Source organism: Coptis chinensis, chromosome 3 (genome assembly GCF_015680905.1).
Source record: "Coptis chinensis isolate HL-2020 chromosome 3, ASM1568090v1, whole genome shotgun sequence".
Classification (NCBI taxonomy): domain Eukaryota; kingdom Viridiplantae; phylum Streptophyta; class Magnoliopsida; order Ranunculales; family Ranunculaceae; genus Coptis; species Coptis chinensis.
In genome coordinates, this window is record NC_141458.1 from 62067250 (window position 1) to 62093515 (window position 26266).

At 37.4% G+C, this 26266-nt stretch overlaps 1 long non-coding RNA gene across 1 annotated transcript; it reads right to left on the reverse strand.

The window, feature by feature from the left end:
- Positions 1-17870: 17870 nt before the first annotated feature.
- On the reverse strand, positions 17871-18946 carry LOC147510320 (uncharacterized). Its single transcript, XR_015216764.1, has 3 exons — positions 18450-18946; positions 18250-18351; positions 17871-18096 (listed from the first exon to the last, which is right to left on the reverse strand). It is a non-coding gene; the product is annotated as an uncharacterized LOC147510320 (long non-coding RNA).
- Between the last annotated feature and the right edge of the window lie 7320 nt (positions 18947-26266).

Below are 26266 nucleotides of genomic sequence, written 5' to 3' on the forward strand. Positions count from 1 at the left end.
ATCATTGTCACCAAATTCGGCGTTTTGAAAAAAAACGCGTTTAAAACTCGAGATATTGGCAAGGCGTCTGGTTCCAGTTTAAAACCCGGGTTTTTAAAAAAAAACCAGTTTTAAATGTTTTAAACGCATTTTAAACTTAAAAAACGTTTAAAACCCGAAATTTTGAAAATCTCCCGTTTTAAAAAAAAAATTTTTTTTTTTTTATAAGTGGAAATTTTATTAATACTGATAAGAAATTTTACAAATAATTAGGACAAGCGTGCAACAAGCTGCGCCGCAAGTCCTTTCTGAATAGCAAATCCTATTCTTCTAAAAACAAATTCGTTAGAACCAACCGTCATAACGCTATCGTCCCATAACTTTCAAGTCTCTTGGAAGCTCAATGATCAAGTTGTTCCAAGAAATCGAAAGTGTCGAAACTAAACGGAATGAAACAATCTTTGGTTAGGCGTGCAAGCTTCCTCATGCTTCTCCATCTTCCCCTCGTCACCGCTTCTCTTGGTCGCTTCTCCTACCTCAAAGACTCCATTCTCAAGCCCTACCAATGGAGAGGCTCCAGTTACATCAACACATGCATGTCTCCCCTCGGACCAATCAGATATCAATACATCCAGCAGTCGAAGTGTAGCTCTTCCCTCATTCGGATCCGGTGAAAAAATTCTACGGGGAGCCTCCTTCTTCACTTATACCCCAACCCCAAATGCATCACATAAAATATCTTTGACATGATCATGTCGGTATTTGAAACCGGAAAATGTCTACAATGTGCCGCGATGGTCCCCGAAAAGCATCTAGTCTACTTTTTTGCAAACGGGGCATAGACCACCCTCGAGTACAAAGGAATCATGAGGCGGTGCCGGAGAATAGAAACGATACTCCACCGACGACATCACGGTGACCAAGTCCCTCCATCGAATAGCAAGTAGAAAATCTTTTGCGTGTTACGACCGCAAACATCCAATGATCGCTTTACGACGAAAGCGGATAGCATAAACTCCCTCTCTCAAGACCAACAACAATCTTACCATAGAACGCTTCCGCCAAAAACTTTTGTGGTTTTGAGGGGACGGTAACATTCACGACCATAGACCGAGGTCAAAATCGGGTAGACAAAGACTCAATGCACTGCTAGCAACATCCAGAATCTCATCCAAAGGCACTGGCCCACAACTCCTAAGAATGTGATTCTGAAGCTCAGAAGTCTGACAACGGGAGGCCACAAAAGCAAAAGTAGAGACATCAGTGGCACAATAAATACCTAACCCACCAAGACGTAATGGGAGTGTCGATAAACGCCACTAAAAATCACCGGGTTAGGACCATCGAAAACCACAATACCACGGAGAACAACTGGCGGAGATGCCGATCAAAAGTCTTTGCTGCCTCTCTAAAAAGGGATGGTGGACAAGTACGAATCGCAAAGACCAACTTAGAGAGCCCAGCACAAGCCCGTAAGAGAGCTAACTCACACTGTGGATCTTCCAATATAGATAAACGGCTCATCAAAGTCACAACCTTTTCAACACGCTTTACGAGAGCAAGACCGATGACAAAAGATGAATCGGTCTTGACGCACCTCCAAGCAACGACTCCTGGCGAGGGGCCGGGACAAATCTGAAGGAAAAGACCGAGTGGAGCGGCGTGGATCAAGTGATGGCCAAAATATCTCGGTTTAGCCACATTAAGAACCAACCCGTAAGAAGGTCCTTCTTCCCCGAATCATACCCAAAGCTGTCGCCACCTGTTCTGTATCTCCGATCAGAGTTCCATCATCTAGATACCAAGCCTGTAGCAACAACTGACAACTGGACTGAACCCGCAGAATCAGGGGATGCAACACCAGTGCAAATAGAAGGGGACCCAAAGGGTCGCCTTGTCGAACCCGATGCTTGAGACCATATGTAGCCATCCCCCATATATAACCTCGCGGTTGACAATACAAGTACTCAACCCAAGGGGCAATAGCTGGGCAACGGATACGAACCTCTCTTAACATGGTAGTCCGATCAACCATGTTAAAAGCATTCTGAAAATCTACAAGCAGCATCGAAAGAGAGGTACTGTCACTGTTAGCATACACTATGTGGTTGACAACATTCAGAATCACCTCTGCTCCACCAGAAACACCAACCTCATACTGAAAATCCTGTAAGTATCCTACCACATCTTGGGAAACTCCTTTCATTGCAATCTTGGAGACCAGACGATGCCAAACCATCCCCACAGCTATAGGACGAATACTATTATCCGGTTTAAGAAGTGGAGTAAGTGGGGCACTCGCAATGAATTTTGCTAACAGCTGTGGGCATCGTCCCTGTAACCAAAGATTCACCACAGGGGTTAATGCATCTAGCAAATCAACCGATATAGCTGCTGCAGCACCACTCATGGCATCCAACAAATGCTGAGCTCGAAGACCATCACGACCACAAGAAGTACCCTTCGTAAATGACCTAATACAAGACAAAAGGGTGTCTCTCTCTACCACTAAAGGGGGCTCAACAACAGGAATAGTTGGCCTTACAGGTGGTAGTCGCATCGGATGCTTCTCCTCTAATGCACATATGGTATCTGCAGTATTGGGGGCAACCCCTGATGATGACAACACCTTTACCGCTGCAGCAAAATGTCCATCAACAACTTTCTGCAAGCATCGACGCACATTCTGAGTAGGACCAGATCTCTATGGTGGATGGATTGAAGGAGGCTCTATAGCAGATTCTAGGAGACGAAACATCCCTCCAGGCTCATTCCATGTCATCAAAGCATGGAGAATTTGTCTCTGTTGAAGGTTTTTCCTGTTACCAGAACGACGTTCCTGATGATTCTGGGGTTGAAAAACTTGCAGAGTGCAACGTGGCAAGAGAAGGAGACGAACCCAAGGCATAACTGAACCAGTATCAGCCGTAATATCCCAGAGAGCAGATTTCAGTGCACCAGAAAAGGCCAAACGACAAGCACGTGGTATACTTTTCACAGTTCGAAAGGGTATATGAAATGCACTATCAAGTAACATCTCATCAAGAGGGATATGCGGATTAGGGGTATCACCGTCACCCCTGTGTGTCGTGAGGGTAAGATCTGTAGTGTTAGGCTGGGGGAGCGGCTGGGGGATGCCCACAATGACATATGCAGGTTCCCCATTCTCCATCAAAACAGGAGGTTCAATGGTATCATCTGGATGACGACACGGCATACCATTGGCATGGATGCAAAGAAAAAGGCCACAAATCCATTTACCTATTGACTTTAACGAATTCTCTACTGACATATACAATTCATGATCACCCTTAAGTTCATCCCTCACCCTGTCAATACTCACCTGGCAATCCAAGTGTTGTTTATCGAAATGTGTGAGAATGTAGGAAACAGTGAACCCAGTACCGTTTACCCCATTGGTGCATCCGCGGACGACCTCGAAAGGACAAAGGAACACGTTTCTTAAGTGGTGGAACAATGAAATCGAAGAAACAACATGGGTCCTTTCTTTCCCCTCATGGAGGTGATCAGTGTCGAAACGTGACCTCCTTAACCCACCAAAAAGCACTAAACCAAACACCGAAAGCAATCAAAACCGAGGAAGGAAATAATGTAAAATTTGTTTCGCCCATGTTCAACTGTTCAATGGAATCCACAAATACCCATCAACATATCGACCAAGCCATATACCATAAACCAAATTCAAACATACAGTTCTCAAAACCAAAAGGAAACCGACTAATAAACAACAACCGTCGAACCGAAAAACCAATCCAAGCACCAAAGAAAACCCACAAAACCAAATAGCAAACCAAAGAAAAGAACAAAGCAAAATCATCCAAACCCCAAACATAATTAACGTAATGAAATCACATTCACTTCTATTTTTGTTGGAAGATGGTGGTGGCGGCGGCGGTGTTGTTAGAAGTCTTATAGGACAGTGATTAATGATGGTGGTGACGGTGGATGGTGGGGTGCGTGACCGATGGCGTGGCATGGTCGGGGAAGAAGGCTTGCGGTTTTTGTTTGTTTGTTGGTTTTTTTTTTTCTGATCGGTGTTTTTAGGTAAGGGTCAAGTTTAATGGATGTTAAAGTTTGAATGCATTTGACAGAGGTGACGGTGGATGGTGGGGGACAGGGGGTGCAGCACGAGTGGTGCTTGAGGGAGGGGGAAGGGGGACGGTGAATGGTGGGGACAGTGGTGCTTGACGGAGGTGACGGTGAATGGTGGGGGACAGTGGTGTTTGATGGAGGTGACGATGGATGGTGGGGGACAGGGGGTGCAGCACGAGTGGTGCTTGAGGGTCGGGGAAGAAGGCTTGCGAGAAAAAAAGTTTGAGACCAGTGGTGTTTGATTTTTTTTTTTTTTTTTAAAGAAAACAGAAAGAAGAAAAAGGGGTTTTGGAGTTTACCTTTTTAAAGAGTGGGCGTTAGATTGACTTATTGAGACAGTTTTATTTTGTTTTGGACTATTAATAATTAATTATAAATTTTAAAATTATTAACTTATTTGTAGAACTTGATTATGCCATTATGGTTGGTAATTAGTAGTATCTTATTTAGAGTCGTGTTTTGGTACTGAATCTAAAACTTCTAGTATTTGGATGAGTAATGATAATTTGATACTTTCATGTATTTGAATTTTCTTTCATTTGTATTATTTTTATTTTTATTTTATGTGTCAATTCTTTTTTCCATTCTTATAAAAAAATCAAATTCTTTATCTATTATATTCTTTATCATCGGTTTTTACCGTTTCTTTTACATATTGTACGTATTATACGTTTTAAACCCGTTTTACCGTTTTAAACCCGTTTTTTATGTCCCACGTTTTTTAATGTTTTTTTGTCCGTTTTTTTCCCGAGACGTTCCGTTTAAAACACAAACTAAGTTTTTTTTTTTCAAATACACCGTTTTAAACCCGTATCGTACTTGGTGACAATGATTCCTATTATGTCAAATTTGACTTCCACCGACCACGTGCTTAATTAAGCGTATATGGTACAACAGTTGGCTGGTGTCGCAACTTCTCAAAACTAGAGTTTTCTTTACTGAAACTAGCATTCTGGGTACGCTCGATGAGCGTGAAATCTATTCTGGCATGCGCGATGCGCCTGTTATTTTTCACACTTATTTTATGCTACTTATCTAGAATCAAAATCAATCGGATTAATAAAAAAACCCCAATTCCAAAATTCAAATTTGAATCCACGACCCGATTTGTTGCTCTAGATGTAAGGAGGTCCTACTAACCATAGTTAGCATTTCGGCGAATTATTCGTTTAATTTGGAAAACGTTTAAAAATATCGTATTTATCAATGATACGGAATAATTCGTTAATTAGGCATGAAATCATTAATTTGCGAATTATTTTCTCTCCTTTAAAGAACGCGCCCCCACCTACAGTTGGTATGTGACCCCAAAAAGTATTTTGGTTAGTTTTTGTCTGTCCTCATTATTGACCAATTTCTCTTTCACTCTCCCTCTCCCTCCTTCCTTCTCAACCAAACCTAACTCTCTCTTTCTCCCCACCACAAACCCATCTCTCCCTCTCTCTTCTCTACCTCCACTCACGCCCCCACTGCTTGCAGTTATCTAATAATAGTGTGAAAGTTTGTCCAGAATTTTTGATGAAATTGTCAAAATTTTGGATGGCATGGGTTGTAATAATAGTGTTTGACAATGGCAGAATCGGATCCGATGAAATTGTCGAAATTTCGAATGGCATGGGATTGTAATAATAGTGTTTGGCGAGGGCAGAATCAAAAAAACGAAAAAACAATGTATGAAAAAAAAACTGTAGGTGGGGGCGCGTTCTTTAAAGGAGAGAGAGAAAATGTAATAACCTGTAGCCGTATAGGGGAAAGAAGCGCCTAACCCATGCTGTGTTGGTTGCACCCGCATGCATTCTAATTTCTAGCACCTAGGAAGTTATTCGAGATCCGGACATAAGTAATTGATCAGCCAAATACAAATGTGTACATCCTCAAAGTAGTAGTGGCGTTACTGGGTGCATTTATTTAATTAGCTGTTGATTTTGTGTGTGGGAACTGTGAGGGACATATATTGTCACCAATATATTTGTGACACGTGTTATTGTCATTGATCATATCTTGAGACCAACCTATTGGATCACTACAATCAGTCATCCCAGGAGTCAGGAGTATGTTACCAAATGGTTACAAAATGAACATTAATACATGCATGAAACAAGAATGCAATACTAAATGTCATTAACCGATGGAGCACCAAGGGAGGAAAAGTTCTATATATTTGCTCTCCACTCTCCAAGAAGGGGGCTTCTTCTCTTTCTCCACGATCAATCTCCATTTCCCATCCAAAAGAGCAATCAAGAAGAACTACGACAGATTTGATTCAAGTTCACTAGAGACTGGATACGTAGGCAGTTCGTACCGAACGCGAGCTCAGTCAAATCAATACTAAACCTCCATCTTCCCCAATTCTCTAGAGTTGTAAGGTCCTGACTAAAATGCACATTTACATTGGTGCCGTCTGCAGGTCAAATCTCTTGGACATTCATCTACTTTACTCTATCAGTCTTTCTAAAAATTTTAATTTCCAAGCTCATGAAGTGTGTAATCGAAGCGGAAATCTACCAGAGTTTATAAGGGTGCAATGTCAATTGAAGCGGCAATTGATTGAAATAATCTGTCAAATTGAGGAATGGCAACCAGTTCGCTGATAAGCAATCAGATAAGTACTCCTTTCAAAACTCCTTTACGATCAATTTTGGAATCATTTGTTTATGGTCGAATAATATAATTTTTTGTTGCCAACAAAGTTGTACCAATCTTAACTGGTCATACATATTCCATTAGCTTCTAGTTTTGTGCACCTGTTATTTTCCATTGAATTTCACATGGAGGCATTAGCTAACTTCTTGCGACCTCCTTCTAATTGGATGTCTTGCACATGATCAGTGGCTTATGCATTGCACTTGCTACTTGAAAATCGTCTTTTACAAGTATTGTTCTTGAACATTAGATCTGAATCTATTCATTCATTTCGCAATTATTTCTTATTGAATCATAGCAATTAATTTATACAATGAAACTTTTTTTTTCTCAAATAAGCAAGGGTTAGGCAGACCCCACCTGTATTAATTCAACTTTTCCTTACATAAATAGCTAGTACCACTCTCATCCTCGTTTACAATGTTCTGTACAACAAAATTTAGAGGATGTGTAAAGTGTACAGTAGAAAATTCAACATTTTGATGTTAACTAGAAAATAATCAGCTACTCTATTCACTTCTCGAAAGATATGTGTATACAATGAAACTTGATTGAAACTATTGCCATCAAGTTTAAGTTTCCATTAATTTTGGGTTCTGTTACATGCAAGTCGCAACGGTATATGCGTTACCAACTTACTACTTTTGGTGAAATAACTTATTCAGCTATAGCTTGATGTGAATGCAATATCTCAAAGATCTAGTTTTACATATCACAAAAGATTATACCAGTCATCATTAGACGAAGCTTCACATGAGTTCCACTAGATGGGACTACTTAAGAATGGCGACCCGGGCCATTCATTTTATAGCCCATTTATTAATAGCGGTTCAATGACCATTTGATCTCGAGTGAGCAAAAATTTTGTAGAGTCCATTTACAAATCACTACGGTTATCCCACAACCTCAAGCTTGCAGTGCTAATAATTGCGAACAATGCATTTCTGATGGTGGGGTTGAAATCTTATGCATAACTCACCTCTTTTGATTCATCATGAGACCATAACTGATACTAATTTCACCAATGCTAATAGTTTTTTTGGCTAAGGCAATTCAAATACACAATGAAATCAGAAGGGTGCACTGAGAATTTGAACTAGCTCCAAGCCTTTGACCGAATTCGTTTCCGCTTGAAACATCCATTTTTGACAACTTCAGTTCGCTGGACATCTTATCGGGACGGCATATTCTGATGCATACGCTTTGTTATATATTCATGCATGTTGTTGTTAATCAACTTTGGTCATTGTTGCCTGAACAACGTTTGGCCAGGATAATTCTTTGGCTTTTTATGCATCCATGCACTTTCAGTATTGCTTTTAGAAGAATATTTGTCCACATGTGAAGCACATAGTGGCACCAAACCTTATGCAAACCATACGTCTTATGTTATCTTCTAATAAGTAAGGCATATGCAATTACCATTGATGTCTAGTTAAGCATTGGCTTGCAGGCACATGATAAATTTAGACAGAATCATTCCTATGGCCATCCAATCAGCTCAACTAGTGTAGTAGCTATCTACCTAAGAATGGTTGTGCACACTTGTAGCTCGATGGTGGTGACATGTTGTTAATGTCTCCGCTCTCGAGTAAGATTACTATATTGTACATCCAACCGTTCTAAACGGAGACCATGGCCAATATAGCCAGTAAAGGAAACCAGGAACTCAACAATGTTTCTATGCTGAAGCGAGTTTCAGACTATCTCAACAGAAAGAGAATGTGACTATTTCATATACATTAATTCAATTTTCTATGTTTGGCGATAGATAGATCTTTTGCAGGTCGGCTATACTATGAAAATACAGGGGGCTGCATTAGTTGTGCAGGTCTATTACACTAAGAACTGCAGACTATCTACAACCGCATCCATGGATGCTCAATTCAACTCAGTTTTGACTTGAGTTCAATGCGCCGTACATCTCCATAATTAGTATTACCATTCATTTGGTTATAATTTCTTTTTAGTATTAGTTCGATCTAGTGCAGGTCAATCAAGCTCCACACTGGGGCTACCTACAATATCTCCAAGTTAGGGGTTGGCTATAACTATCTACGAGCTGGGGCTAGTTGATAAGAGCCAAAAACTGTAGTTTTAACCCCTTTAACAATATTGCTTTAGACTAATTATATGATTAATAAGTAAGAGTTAGCATTATTATCGTGCTTTTATGTATTTCAGGCTTCGGAGTTGAATAAATGTCAATTCGTTACTAAGTAGGAGCTAAAAGAAGCTAAAGTGATTGCTATGAAAGTTCTATGAAGAAAGCCCAAGTTTCATGGAGAAAAAGCTCAAGTCAAAGCTGTTAAGTGAAAGTCAAACCGGATTAGAAAGCTGAAGAAAAGTCAACAAAACTTCAAAAGGCCATATTTTTGGACTTAGGCCTCAGAATTAGGTCCATTTTATATCAAAATGACCGGCTCAGAAAGCTCTTTCCAATGGTCTAGGCCTTGACTCGATCAGAATAGTATAAGTTAGTGAAATCGTGTGCTACAGTAACACGACCAGAATTGGAAGTCTTGGATTTACCCAATTGGGTTATGGACTTGATTTATGGGTCCATAACCTAGCCTAAAAGCCTATGCACGAAATTGTAACCTAACTCTCTCCTATATAAAGAGGGTTAAGGCTAAAACAAATATTGACTACTCCCTCTTTGGTTTAGAATAATTTAGGGCTCTCTCTCTCTCTCTCTCTCTCTCTCTCTCTCTCTCTCTCTCTCTCTCATTTTGTAGTTTAGTTTAGGTTAGAATAATTTATTTTGTAACCTCCATTAAATCCTTCAATAAAAACCCTTAGTTTAATATTCAATTCTTGTCTCTTTAATTTAATGTCTTCATCTTATTGTTTTAATATTGTTTATCCAATGAAGCAAGGCTAAAACCTCCATTAGAGGAGGTTAAAGAAGCCATGTGAGAATAATTGCTTGTTAGAATATTATTATTTAGAATAGAATTTCAAGTTCATTATTATGAGTGTTTAGAGATAAACCTCATAATGATGAACTAGAGTTTAGAGCCACCATCAAAGAGATTTGTGGTGGAGCTAAACTCTCATGCTAGTGGAACCTTGATTCGAGAGGACTTGGTATTCACTAGAGATCAATATTCGATTCGATGACTAACTAATAGCCAATCGAATTGCATGGTGGAATTTCCCCCCTCTATGTTCTTCCAATTTATTAAATTCACCTTTTAATTGCTTAGTTAAATTAGTTTAATTTCTAATTAGTTTTAATTTAAATAAATCACAACACTACTCTCATTGTTCTCACCATTGGTTCCTTGTGTTTGATTAATTGAATTCATTTATGTCTTGCTAGTTTAGGAGTGGAACGATTCCGTACTTTATATATTGCTTGAATATATATGTGAGAGTAGGAAATAAATAATTAATACCGTAAGAATAAGGTTATAGTAATCTAGTTGAGTTTTTACAGTTATCAAATGGCGCCGCTGCCATCTTAAACTCTTTCAGGACAAGAATTTAATTGCTTGAATCCAAGGGGCAATCCCCCATTCTCTACCCACCCACCCTTTTAATTTTTCTTTCTTGTTTCTCATGTTTTCGTTACTGTTCATGCTTGAAATTCACTGTTTTAATCCACCCTCCCTTTTGCCTTGCACAAAGCGCGCCCACGCTCCCTTAAGATTGCAGAATCACAATGACAAATACTACGGTAAAGGTATTTCTAGATTTTCAGAAATTCTGAAAATTTTCAGACATAATATTTAATATGTTGTTGGTTTACAAGAATATTTTCAGATTTTTCCTAGTTGGTTTACCTAGTGAACTATTACCATCTTTACACTGCTATAATTCAGCTTTTACACCGTAAGTGTCTGGAAAAACTGTCGAGTAAGGTTACTTAGGAAGTTCTAAAAATTCTAAAATTTTTACGGAAGTATCTATAATAAGTCAGATGTTTACAGTAAAAGTTTGAAGAGTTTTTGATTTGTTTTGACCATCAAACTAGTGGATTGTTTCCAGTGTGTTTCTGCAGTTTTGCAACACTTAATTTCTGGAACAATAGCCAATAAGGAGGATTTGTAGAACTCCAATTGCTTTAAAATTTTTACAGAAACACGCATGATCTGTCAGAAGTCTCCAGTAAAAGTTTGGCGATTTTTGTCTCTGTTTTGATTGGTTAACCATGCGGTTGTTTGTATTGTGTCCGAAAACTGTTTCGCAAACTTTGCAGGGTAGTAGAAGAACTTTTATAGCTCCGATTGTTCTGAAATTTTATAGGCTACTTACTGGACGTCTTAGCAAACTACTGTAAAAATTTCAAATTTTTTGGAGACCTCGACCCATGCCCTAACAAGGCAAAGTTTGAGCGCGACCCGCGCTTAAAACACTGTAACTCGAGCTAGGAAGGAGTGCGACCTGCGCCCATACAAGGCAAAGTTTGAGCGCGCCCCATGCCCAAAACACTGTAACTCGAGTTCCTCTTGAGCGCGACCCGCGCCCTACCAAGGCCATTTCTGAGCGCGACCCGTGCCCTCTTCTGTACCAGCCCGATTTTCACAGGTTAGTCTAAATTTCCATTGCTTCAAGTTATTTAGTGTTTCTAACTTGTTAATTACACTGAACTCGCATATACAAGACGCTATTCAAATACGTAGCAAGGAGGCATTCAGGTACTCCTTCCACTCCTCGTTTCTTCTGTTAGAGGAGTTTAATTCTAGTATAATCAGGCTTCTTTTTCGTAAATGTCAACGCACATGCCTATCTAGAAATTTATAGTTAGAGTTTTGTTTGCCTATTAATTGTCCTAGAATATATTTTTAAAACCAATATGGCATATCAATATGTAGACGAACAATCATGTGATTATTATGTAAACCCTTTACCATGTTCATGCTGCGATAGTCCTTACCATTGGGCTTCTCGTTGCCCATCATACCAACCAGAACCACACCACCAAGCTTTCCCTCTGCTAACAACATTTGATAAAATAATGGCCCAAAATAAAATAATATTTCAGAACCTAGAACGGACAAGATTGATGCTAACCTCACCTACGCCAGACCTTTCCACCATGCCAGAAATCACCCACCCATCTAGCTTGCCACCCTTCCCAGACTAAATTTCCCAACAAATAGCCAACAATGGAAAAACGTTTAGAGAACAAAATGCAGAAACCCAAACTATACTTCAGAATCTAGCCAAAATGATTTCCATGATCCTCTCAGCTAACATAGAACTTTCAACCTTGCCAGAGATCAACACACAAGTAGAACAACCTATTCCCATAACCAAACCATTCGACCTAGTTAAGACCTGCCATGAATTTCATAAACCATTACCTTCCCATGACCCTCCCATTAACCATTATATTAACTCCACACACAACCTGGATGAGGAAATTCTTGAAGACGACTTTATAGGACTTGTTTCGGATGACCATGATGCCATTGAGGAAACTTATATTGTTTTAGAGGACGAGAGTGACGAAATAGAAATCAACAATTCTAATCTAAGGCATGAACAAGGTAATGTGCAAGAATTAAAGGAAGTAACATCTTTAGAGCAATGTGAATCTAAATTTTGTTTGGCAGTTGAGGAAATAACAATGGAAAACATAGATGAAATTCTTACAGATAAAGCCATGAACCACAACTTTATAGATTTAGCTAAGCTAGATGAAGAATTCTATGATTTCTTAAGAGCATGTGAGGATCCACCAACTGATAAACCATCAATTGACCACCATCCACTTGAGTTACCACCTCCTACAATCCAACCATCTACCACAACTAAGCCATCCATTCACCCACCATTTCAGAAGAACCTCGAATTTGCACTTGAGCTTATTGCCTCAGAGACCCTCTATAATTTTTTCAACCCTCACGGTGAAGAGTGTTTACCTAGTACACAATCCTATGAGTACACCATTCCTGTAGTTGAGAGCCAAGCTTTGACCGAGTGTAGTGAGAAACCTAATTTGTCTTATTTTTCCTCATATAAGCCTCATGAAAGACATCAAAATCCATACTTCATTCCTTTCTCACTTAAAATATCACTAATTCATCTTTTGGGTCTTTTTAACTCTTTAAAACAACAACAACATGATGGTTTGCATATGTTTTTTGATGGGTTACATAAGTTTTCTTTCATTCTTCTACATAATTGCTTCCAATTATACAATTTCATTCTGTTTGGGGGTGCATTTAGTATCATGTTTTTATGGCTAGACACCCAACTTTTTTGGCTATTAGTTTATAGTTGACCACACATCATCCATTTTGTGTCACCCCAGTTCTTACTTGTTTGGGGGGTGCGCACAGTCTAGGAGAATCTGACTTAAAATGACCCCACATTAAGTCTAGGGAAATTTGACTTTAAAAGACCCATAGAATTTCTTGTAAAATACCACCTTAATGGAGTATAGGCCACAAAAATTTTCAAACTTCAAAAGAGTTTCAAATTTTGTTTCGGGGTGGCGTATTTTGGTATTTCATTTCAAATCTTTTTGCCACCCTTTGCCTGTTATGTTTACTCTAGTAGAGTTTGTGTTAGTTAGTACGAAACAGTTTAATTGTGTTTCATGTTATCATATCTTCTTTACAATATTTCTGTTACAGGTACTACCAATTTGTTGCCACGTTTCTATGGTAAATTCTTTCCTTATCTCTTTACACTTTGAAGACAAAGCGTTCGATTGTTTGGGGGTGGGATAGAAATATTTGCAAAAATTAGACACTTTTAGGATGTAAATTACGCACTTTTATTCATAAAATGTTAAAAATCATAAAAATTAGTTAGTTACATAATTTAATTATGCTATTAAATTGTTTCATGAACCCCCTTCTCCCAAATTGTTTGGGGGTGGTATAGAAACACGATGTAAATGTTTAAGCACATATTAGATTGTATATTATGTATTATTTGTCTTATAAAATTTCAAAAATTCAAATAAAAAGTTTATGTTATACACTTAGTTATAATGGTATTGTTCCCTTCTCTATGATGATATTAGTCTAGAAAGCTCACGTAGTACTTGAATTGGGATTTAATTTTTGAAACATAGATTAATGCGTAGGTAATAGTGATTGCATTTTTTCACGAACATCTCGTATGAGCATCTTTGATTGTACTTGGTAGTATTTTTCTGAGACCTAGGTTAGAGTACTTAATACATATCTTGTGAGCATCTAGCCTAAAAGCCTCATAAGAGTGAAATATCTGAGTGATGACACAAGGGAGAAGTAAATTCCGAGTAGAGAAATCACACATCCACTTGCTTGATCACCACACCATATTCTAAGCGAGAATTTAGGCCCTCTTTGGATCGATATAACAAGAAATTCACACCTATATGAAATTTATTATCCGCTGGTTGCCCCACTGAGCTTTTTATTAGCCTGTTCACAAACCAGAAATCCTTTACCCAATAAAACAAAATAAAAAATAAAATTAGCCTACCTATCTGGATAAGTATGAGAAATAGGATGAGTGAAGAAAAGAAAAGAGAAAAACTTGTGTAAACAAAAATTAGTTAGTTGTTTCAGAAAAGAAAAAGAAAAGAAGTTTCCATCCAAAGAAAAGAAAAGAAAAGAAAAAGAAAAATAGAAATAAAATAAAAACTCCAAAAATAGAATCAAAAGAGTCAAAAAGCCAAAATAAAAAGGCTAAGGATGGAAACAAAGTGTAGAAGAAAAAGAACAAGGTTTTCTCTACTTACATAATATGAAGACCCTATTTTCTCATACTTGTCTTTTTGAATATCTATTTCCTTCATTCTTTAACCAATACCTACGCCCCATATCACCTAATAAAGACCTCTAGCTCAATTAGGAATATGTTAGTGTGATAGTAAGTGGTAGATGTGTTTGATTGACCTCGGTTTCCATAGATTGTCATTGAGATTGTGAGGAAATGTGTGCCCACTACACACTGGAATTAGCAAACTTTAGTGAAAAAATTAGAGTGTTATGTGTTTTGACACATTCCTTATGAGAACCTACTTAGGCACGCTACCCAAAAGTTTCAGAAACGGACTTGCCATTGCATTTCATATCATAGTTCATTGTATAGTTGTTTATCTTAAGATGATTTGATTATTATGCATGTATTAGTTTAAGTTTTAGAATGATCATTCTTGTTTAAATACTATTGAGATGTATAAATCATTGAGACATAAATAAGGAAACAATAGTTTTATTTCTCAGTCATTGTAGTATAGATGAAGTTTGTGAGTACCTTCATTGGAGAACTCTCACGATGCTATAACTCATCCACTAGGGAATTTCTAGTAGTTTAAGGCCTTGTTGCATATGGTCAATACAATCGCACTCGGCGAAATGAGATTAGTTAGAACTCCATTTTTGGTCACTTATTCTAATTTCTCATATTTGCTTGAGGACAAGTGTCACACCCCAAATTTCGACAGAATTCGGAAAAACAATATTTGTTCCCGACTCTTCGATCTTCGAGGTGTACTGTGACGCACTCTCAACTACCAAAAACCCATAAATAGTTTAAATACGCGGATAATTAAAACCAATAAAAATTTCAACTTAACAAAAGTCCTCTTCATTACAAAAATTTACAAATAAGATTAGGTTACAAATCTCTTTTCAATAACTCTTTATTTAAAATTACAAATGAAAAATATAAAACAACATTTGTCTCAACTAAAAATCTATTACACCTTAAGGGAAAACAAAACATATCCTGAATGCGACGCTAATGTGACCACAAACAGCAACCAACCTTCTTCAACATGAAACCTGTCAAGACTTATCAACTATGTTCATTTAATGAACACACCCGATAAGCAAACATGCAAATTGGGTCAGCATTATAAAAATGCTGATGTGAGTTGCTCTAAAATACAACCTATATTTATACATATACATACACAATCCATAAGGCAGTTAGTTCCTCCACCGAGGTGCCTTAACTCCCAACAACTAATACGACATTCTTAACTACAATAAGTAAGGCAGGTAGTTCCTCCACTGAGGCGCCTTAACTTCCTACTAAGCACACAACAAACCATACGCATAATAAAAGACATTTAGTTCCTCCACGAGGCGCCTTAGGTTCTAACTAGACTAATAACCAACCAAGCATGTTCTATACTTACCTCATTTCATGCTCAATTACAGAGTGGGCCGTCTCTACCCAAGTAATTAGTCTGACCCACCCTTCTGCAAAGCCATATACAACCATATATTTAAAGATATATAGTTAAACAACATATTGCCATAATTATATTAATTAAGGCTTTCTTTGCGTGTCCCTAAAATCATGTCGTAACTATGTCTTACCTAGTTTCCCTGGCTACCACAATCGCTTCCCAACGCCGAACATGTACATCCACATGCCTCCCCTTACATAATGAACCACTCCGTGCGTAACTACCCTGAGCGGGATGCCGCACACTAGGTAACCCTCACACGAAAGCCATTATGTAAGTACTGCCATTATTCGGCATAAAATATCGCGCGTCTCGTTCTAATTTTGCGAACGGAATAATCAAGCCACTATTCAGCTACGATTGCCCAACACATGGGTCAATCAACATCTTATATATACACCTTATACAGGGGCCAATCATATCACATACGCCCACACAGGGCAAATCACATGAGTTGTGGTAGTTAGGTTCTAGGGTTTTCGTTACGTAATTTATTCAGGTGTCATACATTTATGACTCATAATAATTCTTATTCTATCCCATGCCAGTATAGTTAATTGTACTGAAGCTCAATGTTTCTCGTTATAATACAATTCACATTATCACGTGCCAATACTATTCATTGCACGATACACTACTAAAAGAAGGGCTTTCTGTGTCACTTTTTAAGTGACACAAGAAGTCACTTGTGTCACTTTTGAAACTAATTCTGAAGTGACCTATAAATGGAGACACATAAAGTTTTACCAAAAGTGACACAAAAGCCTTACTAAATGTGTCACTTTTTGTTAATAAAAGTGACACTTAAGAATAGCCTCTTGTGTCACTTTTTAAGAAAGAATGTCACGATTGCTTGTCTCAAAAGTGACACTAGTTGTATCCGTTTAGGACGAGAGTGGGACATAATTTAGTTAAAAAGTGACACATTAAGTATACTAGTTGTGTCACTTTTGGACCGAGCGAGACATAAATCGTCAAAAGTGACACATTAAATATACTAGTTGTGTCACTTTTTAGACTAGAGTGAGACATAAAATCGTCAAAAAGTGACACATTAAATATATTAGTTGTGTCACTTTTTGGACAAGAGTGAGACATAAATCGTCAAAAGTGACACATTAAATTATACTAGTTGTATCACTTTTTGGACCGTGAGTGAGACATAAATCGTCAAAAGTGACACATTAAGTATACTAGTTGTGTCACTTTTGGACCAGAGCGAGACATAAGTGCGTCAAAAGTGACACATTAAATATACTAGTTGTGTCACTTTTTAGACTAAAGTGAAGACATAAGTGCGTCAAAGTGACACATTAAATTATACTAGTTGTGTCACTTTTGGACCGAAGATGAGACATAAATGCGTCAAAAGTGACACATTAAATACTAGTTGTGTCACTTTTGGACCAGATGAGACATAAATGCGTCAAAAGTGACACATTAAATTATACTAGTTGTGTCACTTTTGGACCAGAGTGAGACATAAATACGTCAAAAGTGACACATTAAGTATACTAGTTGTGTCACTTTTGGACCAGAGTGAGACATAAGTACGTCAAAAGTGACACATTAAATATACTAGTTGTGTCACTTTTGGACCAGAGTGAGACACAAGTACGTCAAAAGTGACACAAATGCCCCTTACTACTTCTTGTGTCACTTTTGGGAGTCAACTCCATATAACTCGTATGAAAAAGAAAGCGACACATAAGAGTAGTCAGTTGTGTCACTTTTAATAGATATTATGTCACTTTTTCCAAAAGTGAGACAAATGAAAATAATTTTTTTAAAAAACATTTTCTCATTTTTGTATTCGATCGTATTCATTTCTCAATCTGCATCCTATACGTCATAAACAAAATCCCATTAACCTGTTTTATGACAAACAACATCCACATACATTTATCAAAACATCACAACCAAAATAACTTTAACCTGCTTTATGATACAGAAACAACATCCACTCGAGAAGAAAGAAACAATATTCAAAACAATTAACTTCTATTGATTTCATCGATCAAACCAAGTATTTATCATCTAGTTTGACTCCCAACAAAAGAAGTCATTCCAATACCAAAAGAATCACAATTAAAAAAAAAAACTACATAACGCCAATACTATCCTAGCAATATCTTAGCTTGTTGTTAGGCGACTTCCAACACCAAAAAACCTAGCTGCAATCTATTCATATGTTAATCGATCCATGACACCTACATCATATCATGAAGTCGCATTCCACTATGATTAGTATATAAAATTAAAAAGCAAGTGAATCAAAAAAGAGTATATTGTACAAGTAAGAAAAAAAACGATAAGAAAAGTATATATACATAAACAAAGGGAAAATATGGAAGCCCACTTACCCAAATTAACTACTCGATAAATTGTTGGATAAAGTCGATGAATTCAAGACGAAGTTCATCTATTTCAATGGTGTAACTCTTCTTGCTAGAGAACTCCAATACCTGTTCGAATTTAAAAATATATTATAAATATTATGAAAATGAATAATGCAGGCAATGCATTGCCTACCATATTTACAAATGCACCAATTTATAACTACCTCAGAACTATACTCCAAAGGAGGTGCATGGTCTTCATCATTGGACTTGTGTCTAACTGGGAATTAACTCTGAACAAAATGCAATCAAATGTGATGATAGTAATAATGTGGACAATCAAAATTCACCACCTATTTCACATGTAAAAATGGAAAATAGGCATATCGTTAGGGAGTTGGAAACAATCCGCTCCATCTTCAATTCATCTCAAGTTGCAGTAGCTCAGGCCTTCTATTTGTTCATTATGTTGCGACAAGTCAAGCATAAAGACTACAACAAGTCTTATAACCAAAATTTACATAAACGTAATCAAATGGTCAATGCAGCGGAGGCAACTTACATTGCAGCTCAAAGTTTCAGACCAGAAACTCAAACCTTACTTGTATTCAAGGAACACCAGCCATACGAGAAGTGAGTCAAGTGACAGAAGGTGTAGTTTTATTATTGATTTAGCAAACAGTTACAATCAAAAAGTGACTTCCATAAAGGGACGCGCGGTTAGCTCAAATCTAGGCTTCTGGAGAGGACCACATTTAATGTAACGTTCATCATGCAGCTTAAAACCGGTTTCAACCTTTTAATAAGTCAACTGAAGAAAACATAGAAATTTTTTGTCCACTTAAGCACCTAAGCTTAAAGGCACTTTTATTATTACTCTATCAAAATTCAAAAGTATGGACGTATGATGTTTGCTTCTTCTCTTTTCTTTTGTTTCACCACAGGTTATTGGTTCTTAGTTACGCACCCCAAATGATAATTTTAGCTCTATAAATAATTATGAAATTACATTCCGTGATTCTTGATACAATATGAATGAAGAAAATAGGAATGTTAAAACATACTGCTTTTCTTGATACAAATAGGATTGCTAAAAGCTACACTTGAAGCAATAAGTGTAATTCAGCTAGTCCTTGGTGCATGCATAATACCACACGACTCTCATTATTAACACTTCGTTAAGGAAATGCATGCACTTATATATTACTATATATCAATATGAAAAGTTAGTTATAATCTTATGAGGCTCAAGGAAATAAACCGGAAACTTACAGGCAGCAGAAGTCTGCATAACTATAATTTATGCAAATGAGCGGTGAGAGTAGTTAATGTGTGAAATTGAGACTTCGACTTGAGGCAGTCTGAGTGCACAAGGTAACTTAGCTCATTATCACTTGAATTTGATATAAACACTTGTGAAGTCCACTTTATAAAGTAGGTAGGCACCTTCCTACATAGTATATACTAAGATTAGCACGTATTAACACCACGAAAGCCATTACATCCTTATGAGGGCAGATCACAAGGAAGTCTCCTTTACATAATATATATATATATATATATGCATTTGTCAGAGGAACTAACTAGCAACCAATAAGACCAAACTTGAATGAATACCGAAAAGCAAAATTTTGTCCGACATTTTATCAAATAGATATCACGCAACTTGCCTAGCTAGTCAATGCCTTGCATAGTACGCAACACATGAGATCAGTAACATTTATCGGCTCCTTCTCTCCCTCCCTTAAAGCATTCAAGCCCGTATTAGAGGGAATTCTACTGATCTGAAACTAACAAGACAGAAGATACCCTCATTTTTTTTTTAATTCCATCATTTTCTACTGAAATAAGATCAGTAACAAGTATAACTCATACAAGAAACACCCCCCTCATCTTTCTCAACTGTTAAAAAATTAACGAAAGTGTTGATCTTGTACCGATTTCCTAATCCAAGTCAGACAAAATTAAATCAAACTCATAATATTTGCTAAGGCATGGACTATTGCATTCGTTTTATGTACCTCACACAACATATATATGAGGCGAAATAAAAAGGGATACCTTAGGGGCATTGACTTAACTATGCATTCCTCAATGAAAACTTGATTAAAGTAGCATATACATAACAATGGTAAGTAAAGCATACCTGGTTGGGCTTGGAAGTAGAAGGAGGTTTGTGAGAGTAGGAAGTGGAACCGGTGCATCGGATCTTTTATTGGGGAAGTACTGTTTTTGTGCGTATCAAAGTAGAACTTCGGGAAGTTCTTGTAAAGACGCATTACACACCAAAAATAAGTTTTCTTTCAACATAACAAAAGATTAAACAAAAAACAAACTAGTACCTTGTTGTGGCATCTTTCAAACTTTGGCGCGATGTTTGTAGAGAGAAGAGAGAGATTTTTTTTTAAGTGTTTGGAATTCTGGTAAATGGTTAGTTATTACCTCATTACCTTTTCAGCTTCGAGTTTGAAATGAGATATCTCGGTTTTCTTTTATTAATGCATTGGTTTATGTGAATACAAGATTTTTAGTTGCAATAGGTGTCAAAAATTGGTGATGGGACTCCTAACTTTAGGGTATTATTGTGTAAAATGGATTAACTGCCAATGTCACCCCTTGCAACCTCCATATCCAAAATGTAATAAACTGTATTATAAGTAGCCAAACTGAAAGTACAAACGCAAGTCGTAAAAATAAATAAACTGCAAAACACGACATCCTTTCATTCCCATCCCACCAAAAACTCTTGGAAAGGTAGCCTTGTTGGTGCATTCTCTGCATATCTTGGTGAGAATGAAAACTTATCTAAGGTCACTTTTGTTGATTTTGATATCAATGGTTTTGCACCAAAGACGTTAAACATTGGGCTGCCTAGGTTGTACTTCCATGACTTTGGATCGATAAATTGGTCGTTACCACTTACACGCACACATTTAGGATCTATATCATGTAAATTTCCAAACATGGTTGTTCTGAACTTAAAATAAATTACCTAGTGATGATTATTTGTTTGCTCTTCATTCTTGAATCTAAGTGATTTTTAGAAAATTTCTCACTTTGGAATATTTGAGGCGACTTTGTAGAGCTTGATATCCTTGAAAGGAAGTGTTTTAGAAAGGAGGAGAAAGAGTCTATGGGAAAGTGGCTGAACCATGTGATCGATCATAACCTGTAAGTCTCAGAATCGGTTTTGGTAGTCATAAAAACACGGGCGGTGGGTTGCCCGACCGGGCATGTAACGACTTATTAGACAATTTATAAATTTAGTCCCTACTTTTAGCCAGGTTTGTAGTTGTTATCTCTAATCGAAAGAGTAAGTTGACATCAATAGTAGCCAACGCCACATTGCGTTCGGTGACTACAATACAAGTTAAGACAGGATGGGTTAGATCGTCGTGTGTCAATCATAATGTAAGTAGAAGACACCATTGTCTAAGCAACAACACCAATAACCATATTCGAACCATCTGTCTAAACATCTTCAAAAATAAATGCATTTCCCCACAATTCCTTAACGCTCATTTGAAAAGATATCTTTGGTTTTAGCGGTTTCCATCAATCGATTAAGAATATATAAGTAGATATGAAAGAGAGATATTCATTTTACCTATAGTAATTAAGCTAACGTTTTTTTTTTAAGAAAAACTCATATTTTCCACAAAGCTTTGCTTATATATAATCTATTGTCTACCAAACATTTGCTTGTGCATATCTTGAGAAAATTGATTGAAAGGTGAGATATCAAAATCATCGATAGACCCTTGAGACTCTCGGCCCGCTAAAAGATGAAAGGAAAGTTGAAGAAATGGATTGGGCTATGAATTATGATACAAGTCAAGGTAAGTTTTTGCACCAATTACAAGATAATAAGTAACACAAGGGAGTCCTGAAATCAACTATAAAAGCATCATGATATATTCATTAGTGTCAAATAACTAATCTGTAACTTACAAGATAGCGTTGATCCGGGGACGAGAGATGTATCCGTAGAATACCACCCATGAAGCTTTTTGCAAGAATATCCTTCGAACTTTCCAGTCCTTCTCCACATTGTAAATCTTAATATGACTTCCCTATATATATATATAAAAAGGGAGTGAGAATACATAGTCGATATTAAGTTGAATACAAAATGAATAACAGCAAAGAATGAATTAAATTCGATTACTGTGAACCAAAGAACAAGAAGTGAACCATCGCCAGAGAACTGAGAAACATAAGCTCGAGTATTAAACCTATCAATCTCCCAAGGACCATAAACAGGCAAATACCTACTAACAACATGGCGACAATCCGCAAAAGAAAACCTCCCTTTCCGGAATAATTAAACTCTCGTCCCGCCAACATTCTAACAAATCGAAACAGATGGCGAAACCCTCTCGCGGGTAAAACCCGTTTCAATATTTTACACATGAAATATTAGGGCTGACACCATTTCGATATATCATAATATGTCGGAGATATCAAGCCACTACAATCGGTATTTCCTCACCTTAACTAATAGAAAATTGGAGAACCGATTGAGGAGCTTACCAAATTGATCTTTCACTTTTGAGCTACCCACAATTAAATTGCCGAAAAGATCGGAACTCATCACAAAGACTTGAAAAGCAGGGAAGGGAAAGGTTTACCTCACATGCCCGACCCTAACCGAAAGTGAAATAAGGGGTGTTGAGAAGGAGGAGAAGATTCCACTTGGCACTAGTTGGGCAATAAAAAATCTTCCGTGCAGATTGGAGTTTGGGGAGTTAGTGTGTGGGAAGAAGACGGGTAACAGAGAGAGAACTTCGTGCCCTTATTTTATTTGAGGGATCGTGGATTTCTATACTTATTGGGATGATGGGCACTTTAAAGCCCGTGAGCTCTAGAAAACATTTGCGTGTGTCGATTTTTGTTCAAATTCAAAATACGGTAAAAAGTTGACGTGTAGTTTTATCTTTAAGTGACACATTAAATTTCTCTGCTTTCGTGGCATATGACCAAAGTGACACATTAAATATCTCTAAATGTGCCGCTTCTAACCAAAGTGACACATAAACCTGATTTCAATTGTGTCACTTTTTTAACAAGTGTCACAACTAGCTAAATGTTCTAAACAAGTGACACATAAGATTTTGGTGTGTCACTTTTTTTCAATAAGTGACACGAGGCTTAAAACAAAAGTGACACAAAAAGCCCTTCTTTTAGTAGTGATATCCATGTATCTCTATATCAAATCTCGAAACTTATTATTTCACGTGCCAATCATATATTGCACTACACCATATGGAATATCTCAAGCCATCTTACATACTACAATTCATTTCAGTAGCAACTCATAATAGCAATCAATCATGTAACGTATTCATTCCATATATTTATGTGAACTCAATTCACCATCAAAGGCACGCATTATTTCCATTGGTGCACAATATAAGTAGTATATAAATAATCAAAATATAAGACCATTCCACCAAATATCAAAATGAAACGACTTTAAAAGAAGGAACAACTCAAGTCCAAATATCACGCATAATTATTCGAGTCCAAATCACAAGTCAAGTCAAACTGATCAACCGTCAAAAAGCCCAAAACTAAAGTCCATGAATCTAAGTCCATATGTAACTTAATTCTCATAAAAACGTATATATCTAAGTCTTATCAGAATTCCCCTTTTGTTACGTGTCAAACATTATATGCCTTACGCACTACTCACGTCAAATCTTAATTAGATAATGACAAACAAGGTTATACAATATCGACAATATTTTATTACTATATTTGTCCATATTCTTAAATATATGAAAAACTGGAAAAGTCAACATTCCACAATCAACGGTCAAAGTCAAAGTCAACATGTCATTGTCAAAGTCAAACACGTCATTGTCAAAGTCAAACTGTCGTTTCTATGTCCAACAGGTTCATGGTCATAGCCATAGCCATGGTTCGTGGCTAAGGTCAAAGGTGCATGGCTCATGGGCTCATGACCATGGTAATGGTGCGGACCCAACTGGCCAAGCCCAAACCTTAGAACCCGAAAGTCTAAACCAACTTATTATTCAACCTGACCCAATTGGGGACATAAGGACCAACCCACATAAAATTAGAAACCGGCCCAAAGAAAACTAATTAGTTTTGGCCCAAACAAAACAAATAAAACTGGCCCATAGAACTAAAACTAAAACTGGTCCGGCCCAACAACTAATATCAAAACCGGCCCAAAACTAAAATGAAAATGGCCCAAACCAACTAAAATAGAATTCGGCCTAGCAACCATCTAAGGCCCAAGCCCCAGGCCCAAACCGGTCATCTCCTTCCTCCAGCAGCCTCCACCACCGGATCGACCACCGTCAACCTCCACTCGACCCCCCAATTCAACCAAGCAGTTTTAATCCCTGCGAAAACCCCTACCACTTTAATTAAGGCAAAAACCTCAAATCCTAAAATCCAAACTTCACCAAAACTAGATCTGGAAATCATTCCCGCTTAGGATATGGCATAGTGATCAATCAAGTGGACGTGTGATTTCTCTATCCGGATTTTACTTCTCCCTTGTGTCATTTCTCAAATGTTTCGCTCATATAAGGCTTTAGGCTATATTCTCATAGGATTTGTAGAATAAGTACCCTAGCCTAGATTTCAGAAACTTACTGCTAACAATCATAGATACTCATGTAATATATTTATAGATAGATGCAAAGATTATTACCTACATATTAACCTAAGTTTCTAACAATTATTACGATGCAAAAGCTCATTGAGACTTCTAGATTGTTAAGAGCATAGAGAAAGAAAACAATACCAATATTCCTAAGTGTATAGCATATAAAGTTATTTATTTATATTTTTGAAATTTTTAACTTGAAAACAAATGCATATTATACATATCTATATCCTAACAGATGCCTTAATTACACGCGTTTCTATGCCCCCAAAACAAGAAGCATGCTTTGTCCTCAAAGCATTTAAATAAAGAGGGTAGAAAAATACCATGGAAACGCCGTGAAAATCTGAACATCTGCAAAAACAAGGTTAGAACATACTAATATAGGAAATAAAAAAAACCCGACCAACTCTATAAAAGTTCCACCCATTATGGGGTTAACAGAATTAAATTGCTTGGGACATAAGCAGACACTAACTGAAACTAAAAACTTACCTCCACTCCAGCGTTTACTCGTCATCCTTCTCTTCTATAAAGAAGTGAGGTTCCTTCGCATCCCCGCCATGCTATTATAATTTGCCAAGTTTGCAGCCATTTATCATCTACGGATGCTAACACTGTAAAAGCGCCACTTGGTGGGATGGGGTGTAAGGTGCAACCTCGATGAGGTTGTATCCTCCACCCTTGCCAAGTCATTGCGCGGAAAGATCGAATAATAGAATTGGTGGGTCTCACAATGTCGACCCCAACCCAACCCAAGGTGAAACGGGCACAAAAAATAGGGAAGAAACATAGCATAATACGGCAAACTAATATAGGCATAAGAAGATACTTATGCCTCATGCTATGGGCTCGTGCTAAACTAGACATTAAGGTCTTAGGAAGGTCATATAGCAAGCGTTCCTCAGCTAAAGCAAGGAAAACATAGCAAGTGGCATCATTCGCGAAGAAAAAAATGCCACTCCCCTAATATGTTTAACATGATAAAGAACATTACCGTATCACATTAAGGGACAAGCTACCAAGGGCTACGTTATATGTCCCTTGGTCCTCTACACGGAAAATGCCAGACCCATAATTCTCATGTAAAAGCTCATAGTTGTAGGTAGAGAAATTATCAACTATGTAGCCCCATGGGTCTTGAATCTTAGTAGGCATAGGAATCTCAATAACAAAAGCCAACAGGGACTTAGTTATCTCCATTGTTTCGTCATTAATGTTGATGGAGAACATCCATCCATCTGATAAAAGAATGTACAATGGTTATAAAAATACGAGGCAAGTGCAGGGGAGTAAAGTTCATCAGAACTTACCATTAAAGATTGCCATCCTGCTTGTATGATTACTTCGCGAAACCAAGCACCATAGGTGTCACTTTGGAACAAGTCTTGAAAGACT